Consider the following 16,663-nt stretch of genomic DNA (forward strand, 5'->3'; position numbering starts at 1 on the left):
GCTGTCGGGTACATATAAATGTTAAAATCCATCTAACAGTATGTATTAATAGTATTACACTTTATGCCCTTCACTGTGTGTTACACTACAATTTTTTTAAAGTTTTAAAAGAAAGGAAAGAAATATACACAAATTCTAAGTTTATGACTGAATTTTCACAAATTGAACTGCTCTGATCTCTTCTCATCACTACCTCCCTAAGTGTAACCAGGATCCTGACTTCTAACACCATAGATTAGTGTTGCCTGTTTATGAACTTAATGTAAGTTGAACTGTGGAGTATTGATTCTTCTGTTTCTGTTTCTTTTACTCAACAGTATATTTGTGAAATTTATTTCTTCTGTTGTGTGTAATTGAAGTTCGTTCATTCTTGCTGTATAGCATTCTAATACAGAATTGTACCAAAATGTGTCCATGCCTCTGTTGATGAGCATTTGGTTCATTTCTAAATTTCTAAAGTTTGACATTGACATCTTTTTAGGGTCCAGTCTAGTTTTCCTAAAAAATGCTCAGCACTCTGGTTTTATGATGGTGCCGTTTGACTTGTTCCTTTATCCCCTGTGTTTCCAATAAATTAGAATTTGGGTCTGGAGGCTTGATTCAATTCAGATTAAGTTTTTTGGCAAAAAAGATTACATAGGTAGTGCTGAGTACTTCACTTTGCCAAATTTCCCTCCATAGGGGTTGTACCAGAGTATTCTGTCAAGCTTTTCAGTTTTACAGTACAATTTTAATTGGCATTTTTCTTATTTTTAGTAATGTGAGCAGCTTTTCGTATATGTATGGGCCATTTGTATTTTTTTTCTGCAACCTTTCTGTTCTTATCTTTTGCACTTTTTCTATCAACGCTTTTCTCCTTTTCTTCTCTGTTTAATATATTATGGAGACTGAAATTTTTTTTCAAATGCACTTTCTTGTCAAACCTCCATCAGTTCCTGTGTTTTCTTTTAGTGTTTTCTATGAATTATTCTGGATTTATTAAGGGAGAAATGATGACGTTCTGCCTAAAAGCTTGAATATATGAGATGTCCACTTTCATCCCCAATTATACATGACCTTGACAGATACTCAATGCACTTTGCTGCATGGGTTGTATGTAGTTGGGTTGCTCTTTACATATCTACGGCCCCTCGCCAGCTCCATCTCACACTGCTGCCTGTCCAGGAGCCCACATTGCATAAGCACATGCTCCCTCTCTCAGAAAGGCTTGCTCCGTCTCTCCATCTTCACGCGGATTTAAGCCCTGCTTGGGAACTGTTGTTTCTCCACATGTGACTTCCTTTCACTTCACCTCCCACGCGAGCGGAGCCACCCTCCCGACTCCTTCCTTCTTGCTGCCTCCTTCCAAGACCAGCCTACCCTCTCTGATCTGCAGCCCGCAGGGGCATCCTCCCGCTCCATCACTTACCTCTGTTGCTTTTGTCTAGCTCTAGTCTCTGCTTCATTGACATCTTTCCTTTCAGCTAACCTCTAAGTACATTTCCCACCCGTCTCCCCCCCATCTTAAGTGCTTCTCTGTTACACGTTTCCCAGTGCAGTTTCTCATGTCCACAGTGGGGATAGCTGAGCACGTTAATAGGCAGAGCACTAGGAGTTCTGGACTGAGCCAGAGACTTATGGAGCTTCAGAAAGACAGCCCATTACTGAGCCTTTCAGAAAACATCTACCCTAATGCCACATATATTAACACACGTGCGCATACACAAACACACCCGGCTAAAACTTTGAAGCTACAGCTTATCCTAGTCCGGCTCAAATTCTTAGTTAAGGCAAACACCGCTAATCTTTGTCAGGAAATAATGATTTATTCTGTCTCTGTCCAGAGCAGACTCCTAAGGGGTGGGATGGGAGTGAGAAGCTAGTCTTAGGGAAGGTGGGGTTTTCTTCCAATTACAGTGGAGTCTGCCTTCACTGTCCTCACTCCTGCAGACAGGTGTCCACCCATGGTCCCTCCCAGGGACCCTCACTCTCAACACCGTACCGTCTCTTGACCCATAGTCTTGGATGCTTCCACATTTTGATGTCTCCACATCTAGACCTCCATCGCAGCCTCCTGTGTTGAGCAATAGCTCAGAGTCATTCAACATCTCTGCATGTTCCAGAGGCACCTCAAACTCCACGTGTCCCAATGGAGTTAGCACCTCTCTGCTTGCATCCTTTTTGAATTCCTTCTCTGGGGTTCAGTGCCCCTTTCCTCCCTAGACTCTCAGGCTAGAAGCCTGGGAGTCATCCTCTCATCCCTTCTGTTCCCTACTTTCAAAACAATCACCAAGTTCTGCCAATTCTACCTTTTAAAACTCTCTGGGGATTCTCACCTCCTCTCCTACCCACTGTTCCCTCATCACATCACATCCTCATCATCTCTCCTGGAGACTATTGCATGTGTCTTTCTTGTGGGGGGAGGGTAATTAGGTTTATTTATTTTAATTTTTTTAATGGAGGTACTGGGGATTGAACCCAAGACCTTGTGCCTGCTAAGCACGTGCTCTACCACTGAACTATACCCTCCCTCCTAGGAGGGTGTCTTTACTGCATCTCTGCCTCTGTTCTTGCCCCTCTCCAATCCAACCTTGCTCTGTCCCCCAGCATCCTCATTGTAAAATGTTGATCTGAGGTGACTCAGATTCATTACTGAGATTGATTCACCACTCGAAATTCTTTCATGACTCCCTCTAGGGCATAGGATAAAATTCAAACTACTCAGCGAGACACCCAACATTCTGCATGATTATTTGGCCTCTACCACTTTTCTAGCTTCCTTTTTGGCCATATTTCTGAAACTTTAGGTTCCAGCAGTCCTAGAGTGTTTCTTTTTTTTGGAACTCCTGATAATCTCTATAACCACTGTGTTTTGCATGTTATTTTCATTGCTTGGAATGTGCATAGTCCTTCCTCTCCCTACTCCCCGCCACTGCTTGAGCACTGGACAAATTTTTCCTGATCCCTTAAATCTCAGCTCTGGTGTCCCCTTCTCTGGGAAGCCTCCTCTTACTTCCTCAGCCAAGCTGAGGTTCCTTTTTCCCTGATTCATCCGCTACCTGCTAACTTGTGCTTGGGCACCAGCACCTGTTGGCTTACATGTTTATTTCTCAAATAGACTGAGCTCCTTGAGATCAGAAACCATGTCTTACTTATCTTTGGATCCCTAGTGCTGATATGACTTACAATAGGTGCTTATGAAATCCTTGATGAACGAAAGAATGAAGGAAAGAATCTTAACATTGGGTCTTCGGTGGGGCTGCAGGAGGGAGGGTGGGGGCTGTGTTTTCACAGATACGATCTTGTTGATCCTGGATGGTCAGCTCCACGGGGGCAGATATACATCAGTTTTGTTCACTCCTAAATCCCCATTGCTGAGCACAGCGCCTGGAAAGCACTCGATGAAAGTTTGATAAATGATTTTTTGAGTGCATGAGTGATCATTCTGTTGGCTGGGCAGGTGTTACCATCCTACTACAACAGAGGAACCTCTGGGAGAGGTTAGATAACCTGCTTAAGTGTTTTAGACAAGCCAAGCCTCAGAATGCCTGGCTGGCCACATCTCTTTAGAGAGGGAGGGGAGAATAGGCTGCTCAAGGCAGTAGATTGACCAGGGGAGGGCCCTTGTCCCAAAGCAGCCAGTCCTTATAGGGCTATTGTAAGGCCTGACTTTAAAAGCTGAAACAATTATATTATTGCTGGGGAATTTGAATTAAGAAACATGGAAAATGAAGAGTCAGTTTTAGTAGTAGGATCCCAAGCAAAAGCCTCTGGTGGTAGTAGGCTGGAGTTATAAGGGGCACACAGGCAATCAGACACAGCAGGAGAGAAGCCACAACTGACAACCAGCAAACCCCCACCCACCCCACCCCCTCCTTCATATTCCCGTTTCAATTTGTGTGTATCTTGACAGTCAGCACTCTGTCCCACCCAATCACATGAGGGGTTTCCAATCGGTATGTTCCTTGAAACTAAGGTTTTTAATGAACATTCCCAGAGGGTCCTGAGGATTGAAACCCAGGCCTTCTCTCTCTGAGTCCAGTGCTCTTTCCACAATTTCAGGGCTAGGAATGTTGCCTTTGTGCAGACTTTAGCAGAAGACCATGCAAAAATGGTGCCTGTTAAATGTATTTAATGACAATGAACAGAACTGTAATTGTGAGTGTGAGTGGGAGGAAACAGGCAGTGAGGCATACCAAGTCCCCTCACAATTTAAGCTAGACCAGTGAGGGGGGGGTCCCAAGAAACCAGAAACAGGTCTTTAATGGAGTGCTCATTTGTACAGTGTGTCTGCCTTCTCTGCTTTCTCTGGACCTAAATCCCCATGAGTTCCGCCGGGCCCTCCCATCACCTCCACCTTTTGCCTGGCTTGCCAGGCATGTGGGTAGGGGAGGTAGACAGGTGGCCACCTGGGCATGTGGACTTCTGCACTTAAGTCTCAAGACTGCAGAGAGCAAAGAATGCCAAGATCATGGTTTTTATCCACGTGTGGCCTTTTGACACACAAGCTAATGAATATATTTCAGGTACAAATTGTTCTTTCCCACAAGCTGTTTCTGCAGGTCTCCAACGAGACAATTACTGGTTCCACTTAACTGAGTGACTCAAGGACAGATCTGAAGGCTGGCTCATGTGGAAGCCTGGCTGTTTTCTGCCCTCTTCCCTAGCTTTAGAATTTGTGTTGAAAAGTTAAAATACAAAACGCTGAAGCTCCCTCGGTCGCACCCCACACACCTGCCTGTGGGGGCAGCAGGAACACAGCTCCTGGTGGGGGCCCAGCACTGCTTTTCAAGCCCTGAATGGGCAGGCTCAGGACTCTGGGCAGCGGCAATGCAGGCCCAGAGGCGTTTGCTCACCTCTTTGTTTCTCTGAAAAGATGCCTCTGCTTAATGATTACCTCCCTGGGGGTCATCTTTTGAAACTGACTGAAAAGAGCTTATCTTACAATCAACATTTTCCAGAAATCACTCTTAAGCCACAGGCTTTGAAAAGAAACAGATTTTGACAAATTGCATTCAATGTACATTATTGTCAAAAGTTTGCAGAGCTGAAGGCCAGCACTTTGAATATTTTCAGATTTGATTTTCTAAAGGAATGCTTTTTGAAGCTGCAGATACCTGGAGTCACTGTTAAAAAGCCAAAGAGAGATGGTCTGTTGGAGCTGGATTTTCACGTGCAGAGGGGAGACAATCTGAAGTTAGAGGTCACTTTTTATTTTTAATCTAAGCTTGAAACATCGTTGAACTATGGAGGATGTGATAATTAAGACCTAATCATAAATCAAAACCCTCCAGTCTGCTTGACATTCCATTAAGATCGACCCACAAAATCTTTAAGAAAAAGCATCCTGATAGACCAACAAGTGTGACATTAGTGCTTAAGAGAGTATTGCCTTTTTTTTTCAAAAAGCTTTCTGATGTGAAAAGGAAATAACTCCAGGGAGGCATAAAGCACAATCACATTTTTGATTGTTTTGATTACCGTGATGGTTAGTTTTCTTTTGTTAACTTGGCCAGGCCATAGTATCTGGTGATTTAATCAAACATGAGTCTAGGATTGCTATAAAGGTATTTTGCAGGCATAGTTAACACTTACCATTAGTAAACCTTAAGTAAAGGAGATTACCCTTAACAATATGGTTAGGCCAAATCTAATCAGTTGAAGGCCTTAAGAGCAAAAGCAGTTTTTTTAGAGAACAAATTCTGTCTCAAGATTGCAACGTCAACTTCTGGGTGAATTTCCAGCCTGCTGGCCTGTTCTGCAGACTTTGGACTGCTCAGCCCTCCCAAATGCATGAGTCAATTCCTTAAAATAAATCTGTGTATGTATGTATGTATGTATGTATGTATGTATGTATGTATCTACCTATCTGTCTATGTATTTCTGATTCTATGGAAAACTCTGACCAATTCAATCACATTTATGTATCTGAGTAATAACATGGAAATTCAGAACCATTCAATTTGAATGAACCTGCTCTGTGCCCCTCTGAGTTTGTATTAAGGCAATTGACAACATTCTTAATTTCAAGTCAAATGTCACAAAGTGCTATAGAGGAGGGAAGTGAGAAGGATGTTTGGGTCGTCAGGCTGCCTGGGGTTGCACACAGGAGAACTCAGGGGTGAGAGGACTAGCAGAGAGTAGTCACCAAATGCGACCCACAGGGTTCAGACCCACTTCCCACTCACCACCTGAAACAAAGGCCTTCCAGGAGTAAGTTTTGAGGACAGAATGTGGAGAAGTCTATGTTACTAATGGCCTGTTGAGAAAGGACAGCCTTTTTAGCCTAGATGGAAAAGCCAAACAAGAATATATCCCACAACAGAAGAACACTTTTTACCAAATATAAAGACATAGGCAATGAGAATACAGGTAATATATAGGACTAAAATCCAAGCCCAATGTATAATGTTAAAAAAAAAGACTAAATGACAGAATTATTTCCATGTGCAAACAATGGTATCGCTCTTTCCATTCTTTCCAAGAGAGATCTAGTCTATGTCCATGAATGAGTTACTTTCCTAAAATGTGGAGTTGTTTCCTAAGAAGATCTGAACTCTGCTTATATTTCTCACAACCATTAAAAAACAATTAACATTAACTCCTTCTAGTCGTCTAGTTTCAAAAACCTCAAGGACCCTTACTGGTAGCAAGATGCAGTTCCAAGCTATTCACCCAAATTTCTTAATCCCAGAACAAAGATTCAAGAATAGAAAAATGGGGGAAGCAGAAGTCAAGTTGTAAGCCTGGTATCTATTTCCTTCCCTTTGCAAGCTGAAGAACCCAGGGAGTTAGTTGTTCATCAAATCTGTTTCCTTTTTCCCCTGGTCCCTAGCTAGACTACATTTCCTAGCCTCCCTACAGTTGGGTGTGGTTATATGTCAAAATTTTGGCGAGTGGAATGTGGAAGAAAGTCCTCTGTACCAATTCCCAGCCTGCCCTCCCTAACAGATCTCCCACATATGATCCTCCACGCTCTTTCCTTGGAAATCTCTATTTGAAGACGGAAGCCAGAAGATGGAATGAGTCTGGATCCCTGAACCACCACCTGGAGAGCTGCCTGCTGATCAGAAACACCTGTGCTGCACTTCATCTGCGTAAGAAAATTCCATTGTATCAAGTCATTGTGATTAGTGGTTTATCTGCTAAGGCAGTGAGTTCTTACTCAACAGTGAGTGAACAGCATTGACTTCACTTTTAATGTACTGCAGGGAAAGTGCACTTCAATTTTGTTTTAATCTGTTGATTGGGAATGTAATTTAGAGCAATGTGGCTAATATATTGAAATACCAAATCAACCCCAAATGTGGATGCCACATAGAATTTATTATAATGAGATTGAATACATGATAGAAATTAAATATACAATTTCAATTCTAGATTATAGTCTCCTCTACCCACTAAGCACTGTGTTGTTGTGTTATGAGCCTTCATGGTCTAAAAATTTTTTTATCAGCTGTGAAGAGTGGGGTCACTGGTAACCAGGGAGGACAGTAATGCAGGGTGGTTGGGGGCCATGGGAGGCCGGTTGTTTCCTCTCTAGGTGTTTTGCCTACTTAGGTTTTCACACACAGCCACCAGACATACAGTGAACAAGAGAGAAATTAGCATGGTTTTCTATTCAGATGCCATGGAATAAAACCAACTAAAGAACACTCACTAGAAGAGCCGTCCGTGTTGGTTGTTTTCGACTCTTTTTCTTTTGAAAATAGCTCATTTGCAAATTGTTTAAAAGTTGAAGCCCATTTTCCTAAAAAATGTTATACAGGTTATGAGTTTTCAAAGATGATATACAAAATTCTGTTTAACTTATTTTGTTGTCTGTCTGTCTGTCTATCTATCTATCTATGTCTCATATGCGCCTCAGCCCAAACGGCTGTAGGGCACATATTTTGATCCCCTCTTGGGCACATTAAATGTGGACCTTGAACACCTCCTTTCCCAGAGATAAAAAGCCCCATAGCTTGTGCTCAGTTTATCACCATGTGTGGGATTCTGTTTACCACCATTTCAGGTTCAATGTGGGCACTAATGACCTCGGTGAGGGTTGTGTGTAGGCTGTTTGCCCTACGTTGGCTGTCAGGGCACCTGCTAGCCATGGGGGAACATTGGAGCTGCTCTTGTTCTCTTTATTCTCTATGTGAGTAAAATGTTCCATCCAGTGCTTGACTGTGTTGTGTTTTCCTTGGTGACTCTGATACCGAGATGCTGTGGGTAGAAGTGTTTGGAGTTCTATACCTGGTGACTTGCATTGTAATGATCTTTGCTATACTCCATCTAGTTAGAGTCCTCCCCAGGGATAGATTCTGCTCATCCATCCATCAATCCATCAATCAATATTTTGTAATGCTAGACATCTTGAGGGCAGACAAAGGTGAATAAGATGTAGTTTCTGTGTTGAAATATCTGGCATTCAGGCAGAGTTGATGTAACAAGCACTGTTAATTGTAGTCTCATATCCATTCTCCTTTCTTACTTCCCAAGAGACCTCTGATTTTGTTGGGTGGGGACAATATACTAGCCCCAGTTGACAGATCAAGATTAGTTTTAAGCCAGTGATCCTAAGTTCTGATGTGAACTTATTAGAATTAGACTCCCATGTTAGGACTTGGGACAAGTTTTGCTTTCCTGATGAAAGGGAAATGTGTGCCTGACATTGCTCCCTTTCTCTCTTCTTCCTGCTGTGAACATGGACTTGATTTCCACAGCAGTGGAAGCCATTTTGCAATCTTGAGTGAAAAACCAAATTGTTTTGAGTCAGCAAATCCCAGTTTTTTTTAAGCTGCTGTCAATTGGATTTTCAGGTACTTGCAGCTGAAAACATTCCTACTAATAAAGGAGAGGAGATGAGAATAACCAACAGCTGGGAGGCAAGCCACATTTAAGGGCTGTAGCAGAGCCTAGGTAGTGCCAGGTGCTTCAGAGGAGGACGAGAAGGAAGACTTCACGAAAGAGGTAACATTTTGGATTTGGACAGGACCCTGAGAACCAGGTATGGTTTAGACTGGAGGATACGGGGAGGGAGGAATTATGGGCTGAGAGAACTGCATAAGCAAGGGCATGTTTGTGGCAAAGCTTAGATCTTTTGGGGGATTTGTGAGGAGCTGAGCATAGCTTGTATTTAACATGTGGGGAGTGGAAATGGTAGGTAAGTCTGGAAAGGATGATCAGTGCCATTTGTAGAGGACCCTGAAGGCCAGGTGGTGTTTGGCCGTAGATGGGTGAGCTTCAGGTGAGGCAGCAACATAGTCAGAGGCGCAGCTCAGAGAGTTTGTCTTGGTTGCTGTATTTATGACGGATTGTCGGAGAGGGAGATCAGATATGGAAACCCACCAGTTTAGGTTCCTCCAGCAGTCCAAGTGAGAGAAAATAAAGACCTGAACTAGATACGGTTATGAAAAAAAACAAACTGAGAATCATTTCTCAGCCTTTTGGCTAAGACTAAGTGAAGAGCAGATTGAGAGGCACAGCAAGGTGAAGCAGGCACTTGGCACTTGATGGAGGTGGGGCCTGAAAACACCTACCCTCCCTTGGAAAGGCCTTGTCCTGGCATTTGGAGTCTGGTGTATGGTTAGGCCATTCAAGAAGGCTGTTCTCTCATTCTCCCTACTCAGCCAGGCCCTGCTTCACTCACAACTATCCAATCTTCTTAATTATAGGGCTTAATTAGTCCCTGGTAACTGGTGAGGCCACCTGATGTCAGTTCCCGCTATAAATGGTAGCCTCCTTCTCCCCTGAGGAGCAAACCACTGCTACTATGCCCTGCTTGTCATCTGCAGCACATGGTGGGAGTCACCCCTGGACCTTGCTTCAAGCATGGAAGATCCCCCTATCCAATAAACCACTGATGTCTGTGTCGCTGTCTCCAGGATCTTTCTTCCATCTGGAGGCTGGGGGACTACAAGGCTGGCAGGCCTGCGGGGTGCAGCCCAACATCTGAAGGTGAGGTTGCTTCATGGCTTTCCCTCTGCCTGGAGCATATATCTGCCTTCTGCCTGACTATCAGTCATCACCTCTCTAGACCCTTACACACCAGGCTCAAATCCCACCTTAAAAGAGCCCACATGCCTATGAATAGGAGAATAATGAATGAACAAACTGCTGTGCAGCCATACAATGGAATACTACTCAGTAATGAAAAGGAACAAACCAGTGACATATGCAGCAGCATGGATGAATCTCAAATTATGCTGAGTAAAATAAGTCTGAGCAAAAAGAGTACATCCTGTATGAGTCCATTTATAAGAGGTTTAGGAACAGGAAGAACTAATCTATGAGAAAAAAACCTTAAATAGTGGTTGCCTCGGGAGGTTGGGGATGGGCTAGGAAGGGGTATGAGGGAGTTTTCTGGGGTGATGGACAGGGGTTTGTGTCACACAGCCATATGTTTTTGTTAAAACTTGTAGAACTTGAAATCTGCATTTCACTTTATAAATTTTACCCCAAGAAAAGTAAATATATTGAACTATAGCTAATGATATACAAGCTGAAGAATCTAGGGGTGAAGCATACTGATATCTACAGTTCACTTGGAGATGTGTCAAAATGTAAGATGGATGTTTGGCTAAAACTGTGATAAAGCGGAGATGGCTAAGTGTTAATGATAGAATCTAGGTGATGGATAAATGGGTGTTTAACATAATTCTTTCAATTTTTCTGTGTGCTTGAAATAGTTCATGATAAAATGCTGGCAGGGAAACGCCAGGTTTAAATTTTGCTAATTCACCTATGAAAGAGACTGGTAGTGAAAAACTGACCTGTGGGCAAACTTTGGCCTTTTAAAGGGGTCTGTGACCAGGGGGTAGCGAATGGGCAGTTTCATTCAGGGTCCCATTCCCAAATGATTTTGGCTGATAATCTCTTGCCTCTCCACTATTTCCTGAGTTTCAGCATCATCATGTCTCCTTGTAAGTCTCCTTGTAGATTAACCCTCTGTTCCTTCAAGTGTTTGTCTTGTGTGTGTCCTATGGCCCTGAGGCAAGGAGGTAGAGAACACCTAAAATTTGTCTTCTAATAAGTACATTTCCCATTTGCTTTTTTTAAAACATTTTTTTATTGAGTTACAGCCATTTTGCAGTCACATTTACTTTTATTATTGACTGCAAAGTTATTTAAAATACCTCACAACCATGTGATTTGTTCCTTTTTGGTCCCAAGAATAAAGAGGTTTAACAAAAATGTCAATGTACAACAGTGCCCCCTTATCCAAGGTTTCTGTTTCTGCAGTTTTATTTAGATCAACCAGTCTGAAGATATTAAATGGAAAATTCCAGAAGTAAGCAATTCAAATTTTAAACCTCACACTGTTCTGAGTAGGGTGATGAACTCTCACACTGCTCGCTCTGTCCCTCCCAGGCAGTGACTCATCCCTTTGTCCTGCCCATTAGTCACTTTGTAACTGACTCAGTTACCAGATCAACTGTTCAGGTATTGCAGGGCTTGAGTTCTAGTGACCCTTATTTTACTTAATAACAGCCCCAATTGCAAGAGTACTGGTGCTGCCATTAAGATATGACAAGAAGCCATAAAGTGCCCCCTTTAAGTGAGACGGTGGAAGAGCTCGACTTGATAATGAAAGAAAAAAAAAAAAAAAAACCTGTATGCTGAGGTTGCTAACATTCTGTTTTCTATCCATGAAATTGTGAGGAAGGAGAAAGAAAATCATGCTAGTTTTGCTGTCGCACCTCAAACCATAAAATTTATGGACAGAGCGTGTGTTACGTGCTTAGTTAAGATGGAAAAGGGACTAAATATGCACAATAAATTTTGAGAGAGACCGCATCCATGTAACTTTTCTTTTTTACAATATATTGTTACAGTTGTTCTATTTTATTATTGTTGTTGTTACTCTCTTACTGGGCCTAATTTATAACTTTTATCATAGATATGTAGGTATAGAAAAAAGCAGTATACACAGGGCTTGGTACCATCTGCGGTTTCAGGCATCCACTGGGGATCTTGGAACGTATCCAGCATGGATAAGGGGGGAACCACTGTACTGACAGGAAAACTGCCTGGTCCACATGAGGTCTCCTGGAGAACAGAAAAGGTGGGGAGCAGATAATTAGAAGGGCACTAATGCAATTTTACCTTTGTCACAGGAGTACAATTTCACATAGATTGTAGGGCTCCTTTCCTTTGTTTGGCCAGAGGTCCCATCCCCTTCGTGAGCAGTGTCTTTTCATTAGAGCCTCAAATTCTAGTTCTGGTACTCATTTAATTATGTTATTTCTTTTTTTCTCCCAGTTGGAACATCCTTGATCACAAGGTTTAATCTTTTAAAGATCATTATTTTTCTGAACCCTTTCAGCAGCTGGCCAGCCAGTCTTTCCCTTACAAAGTCATGTTCCTTAATTAGGTCATTTGCTTTATAGTTTTTAGTTTAACTATTAAAAAAGCATCTTGTTACAGGACATCTATTATTGAGTTTGCTTACCATGTATCTCTTTGGGTTACTGACATTAAATACTTTTATATGTATTTTTATGACATATTGAAGAATAAAAGTTCAATTCTCAATCAGAAGTATGTAACTCTAATCTGTATACTTCCACCTTCTCCAATCTACATGTTGGCTTATAATTTACTTGTTTTTCTGTTTCGCTTCGCTTACAAGTCCTAGAGATAGGAAATAAAACTTCATTTTTTCCTTCCTTAGAGTGCAAAAGCACTCAGTGATTTGCAAGTTGGGTAGGCTTCAGAATCATCTGGAGTGCTTGTTTTGTGGGGTGCTTGTTTAAAATGCCGATTCTAGAACCCATCCCTCATACAGGTATACTGAGGACATTTTGAGAAAGTGTCTGTTACAGCTGAGTATGTTCCATGATTTCCATCTCACAGAAACACAGAATGTGCTAACCTGAATATTTAGAACATATGTGCATGTTTTATTATTTACATTTTTGCCTCAAACTATCATGACTTTATAGTGCTGTTTCGTAAATCAATCTGGAAAAAGTGAGACCTGAGCCTCAGTCTTGAAAGATGAACACATCAGGCAAAAGAGAAAGCTGGATGGTTTCCTAACAATTGGCCTTTGGAATTTTGTGTCACTCTTGGGTAGTTATGTTTTCCTTTCTATATTTTTAAGTTGATTATGCAGATAAATTGCTGTAAGAGTCTTTGAAATTTCATGTGGTGTTCAGAGTAACAGGAAGGCAGCACTTATGAATTAGTGCAACTTCGTATTAAGAAAGGATTATTTTTATTAAATAAATACATGTAAATGGTTAAATAAAATCCAATGGTTCCAAAAGTCTGAGTGAAAAGAACAGTCCCCTGCTGTCTCTCCTAAATCTCAATTGTCTTTTTCAGAGGAAAGTGTTTTCCATTCTCTTAGCTTTTCCTGCTGGTAGTTACTTTCATGTTTTTAAAAAAATTTCCCAATTATATTATTTTGTAGTTTTTCAGGTGAATACATGTATTGATACATGTTTTTCTTTAGATTCTTAAAGCTTATAAAAAACCTAGCTGTCTCCTGCCCCGCCCTTCCCAACTCTCCAGAGAAATGTTTAAACTTTTAGCAGTTTCTTTTCTCAAATAATTGTCATTTCTTGCTTTGCTACTTTACACGTTATCTAATGATTTTCTCATGTGATAGATGAAGATTTAGCTCTTATATCACCATCTCTACTTTTCCTCCCATACGGTCACCAAAGTTAACAGATTGAGGGGTGCCTTCGTCCATTGGGGTTGCTAGAACACCATAAACTGGGTGGCCCATGGACACACATTTCTCACAGTTCTGGATGGGAAGTCCAAGACCAGGCAGATCAGCAGCAGATTCAGTGTCTGGTGAGGGCCTGCTTCCTCCTTTGACAGCTGTCTTCTCACCATAACCTTGTATGGAGGAAGGGCGAGGAATCTCTGGGGCCTCTTTTATAAGGACACTAATCCCATTTATGAGGGCTCAGTTCTCTTGCCTTAATCACCTACCAATGGCCCCCACCGCCTATTACCATCATCATGGAAATTAGGTTATCAACATGAATTTGGGGGAGATGTAAATATGCAGACTGTACCAAGAGGCTGAGTAGTCACATCTTTATGACTTTATGTACATATTTCTCATTGTTGAGAAAAACAGCATATTACACTTCTACTTTTCCCCTTTTTCCTGAAATTAATGATTGCCTAACCCACCCACCTTTTAAAAAAATTTGCTTTATCTTCAATGAACTTACCTCTTTCCAAATGCCCCAGTGTCAAAAACCAATTCGTATTTTGATTATTTTCTGTCAGCTATTTAGCTAAAATATTGTTTGTGTTGGATCCCATTTCCTGGATGCTGTGCCATCCACCTTCTTTCTTGGTTTATTATTCCTTCATTTTGCTGAAGCATTTCCTCCAGTAGTTTTCCAAGAAATGGTACATAGAAGTAACACTTTGCCTAAAAATGTCTTTATTTTATCATCATGCCTGACTGATTATTTGGCTGAGTATAGATTTATCAGTTGAAAATAATTTCTCAGAATTTAGAAGGCATGGTTCTATTATTTCAGTTTCTTTTTCTTTTATTCTCTCTCCTTTCCTTCTTCCTTCAAGTCATGTCAAATTCAGTGGGTCTATAGCCAAAATCAAACTCCACCAGAAAATCCTGTCTGAATTACCATCATTCCTCATCTGAACTTCCATTTGGTCTTCCTGCTTCGTAACTTTTAAAACTGTAAAACACTTCAAACTATATATGGCTTTTTACTGCATCAAAAAGTATGACAATCTTACATACATAATCATAAACAGAAGGAATTGCTCTAAGTGTTTAGCATTCGCTGTTCCTATGCTTGCCAGCAGCCTTAGTGCAAACCCCTGGGGCTCTATCCAGCTGCTGGAGTGTGTTCAGTCCCTGTGCAGGGCAGGGAATTGACAACCCTGGGAAAAACCCCTAAGCAATGATGAGTTGGGGGCAAATACTCCAGCTTTCTTCCCCTCTGTTTCCCAGATATCTGAGCAGTACTGAGTTTGTTAGCCAGTGGGAACCTGCTCACTGACTTTGAACTGGCTTTATCTTCCTGGTTTTACTTTTTCACATACAACTGGTGCTTTCTGGTATCACCTGCCAAATCAACTGCTTTCACTCAAATTCTAGTCTCAGGATCTGCTTTGGGGGAAACCTAATGTAAGACAGTAATGTACTCATTTTCTTGTCACGGGATTTGCAGGTTGTTTTGTTTTCCACTATTACAAACAAGGTTGCAACATTGTTCTACAAATCTCTCTCTCTCTCTATATATATATACACACATACATATATACATATATATATATATACACACACACATATATATACACACACACACACACACATATGTGTGTGTGTGTGTGTGTGTATATATGTATAAAAGAGGTTTTCTCTTGGTATCGATCCATGAGTGAAACTGCTGGGTTAAAGGGTATGTGAATCTTCATCCTTAATACTGCCAACATTTTAATAGTCTGACAACATCAAGTACTGGCAAAAATGCCACATCTAATGTGTGTGGATAGTACCTCACTGTAGTTTTAGTTTGCATTTCCTTAATTACTGTTGGAAGGTACTTCCTTGCATATATTTTTGGCCATTTGAATTTCCTCTTCTCTAAATGGCTTGCTTCTTTTACTTACCGGTATCTGAGATCTATAAATTCTGGATGCTAATAGTTTTCTGGTTATGTTCCTTGCAGAGAGCACCAGTTTTCTTGTGGTTTGTAAGTTTATTCAGTATTAATTCGTATTCTTTGTGATTTTTTTTTCCCCCTCCTCTATAGATTTTAGGCCATTCCTTTTTATTCTCAATGTTCTGTATCCTAATTTTACTGCCAAACATAAAGAGTTCAGTTTATTATCTTAAGTAATTTTTCATGAAAATAAGCATGCCTCAAAAAATCTAATCACAACCGACATACCTAAAGCAGAAAATAACACTTCCAACTCGGATAAGTCAGCAGTTTGCAGCATGCTTTTCCCCACACATTAACATTTATTAAAATTTTTTAGTATACCCAATTTACTTCTTTCACTTAACAATCTTTGCCATTTTTTCTGTCAGTACTTCATTCTTTTTAACTGCTACAGATACTGTATTTTATAGACATACTGGTTACTTATCTCTTAATCAACATTTGGGCTGTTCCCAAGTTTAAAAAAAAAATATTGCAACAAATACTCTTGGGTCATCTCTTTGATCAGGATTAATTTCTAGAAGTGGGAATTCTGGGTCCAAACCTAGAATATTCCGAATTTTAATTGATATTACTACCTTATACTCTAAAAAGGTTGTACCAATTTATAAGGCAGAAAATGCTATTTTTTGATATTTAATTATGCAAATAATCCAATAATCAAAATCCCTTTTAATTCTGTGAAGTTTAGTTTCAAACTCACTAATTTTGGTTTCTAGCAATATTCACTCTCAATTCATTACCTCTTTGAATTTTCAATTTTAGCCATTATGCTTGATATTAGATGACTCTGGTTTTTTGTTTGTTTGTTTGTTTTTTGTAAAGAGCACCCAATTCCTGTTCTATCATTTTAACACCTGGAATCTCACTGAAGATCAGAAACAGTTTTTAAAGCTCTTAGATCGTCTCTTTTAACCATCAAAAAGCTAGTCTTGTACCTGCCCCTTTACTATTCCTATGGAATATCCTGGAGTTCTCTACTTACTGATTCTCTATCTAAATGAACAGAACCTTTTTCAGAAGTT

General features: G+C 40.8%; 1 protein-coding gene across 2 annotated transcripts in view; it reads left to right on the top strand.

Annotated features, from left to right (window-relative positions):
- LOC141577058 (uncharacterized) overlaps positions 1–16,663 on the top strand; it is a 56,506-nt gene that overhangs the window by 24,513 nt on the left and 15,330 nt on the right. Inside the window, exon 2 of one of the 2 annotated variants that reach the window (XM_074360315.1) lies at positions 6,931–7,076. The gene's annotated coding sequence lies outside the window, so the exon portion shown is untranslated. Of the gene's footprint in view, positions 1–6,930; positions 12,560–16,663 lie in introns of those variants that run through there. The other variant, XM_074360316.1, reaches the window with a different exon arrangement.

Source organism: Camelus bactrianus, chromosome 3 (assembly GCF_048773025.1).
Source record: "Camelus bactrianus isolate YW-2024 breed Bactrian camel chromosome 3, ASM4877302v1, whole genome shotgun sequence".
Taxonomy (NCBI): Eukaryota; Metazoa; Chordata; class Mammalia; order Artiodactyla; family Camelidae; genus Camelus; species Camelus bactrianus.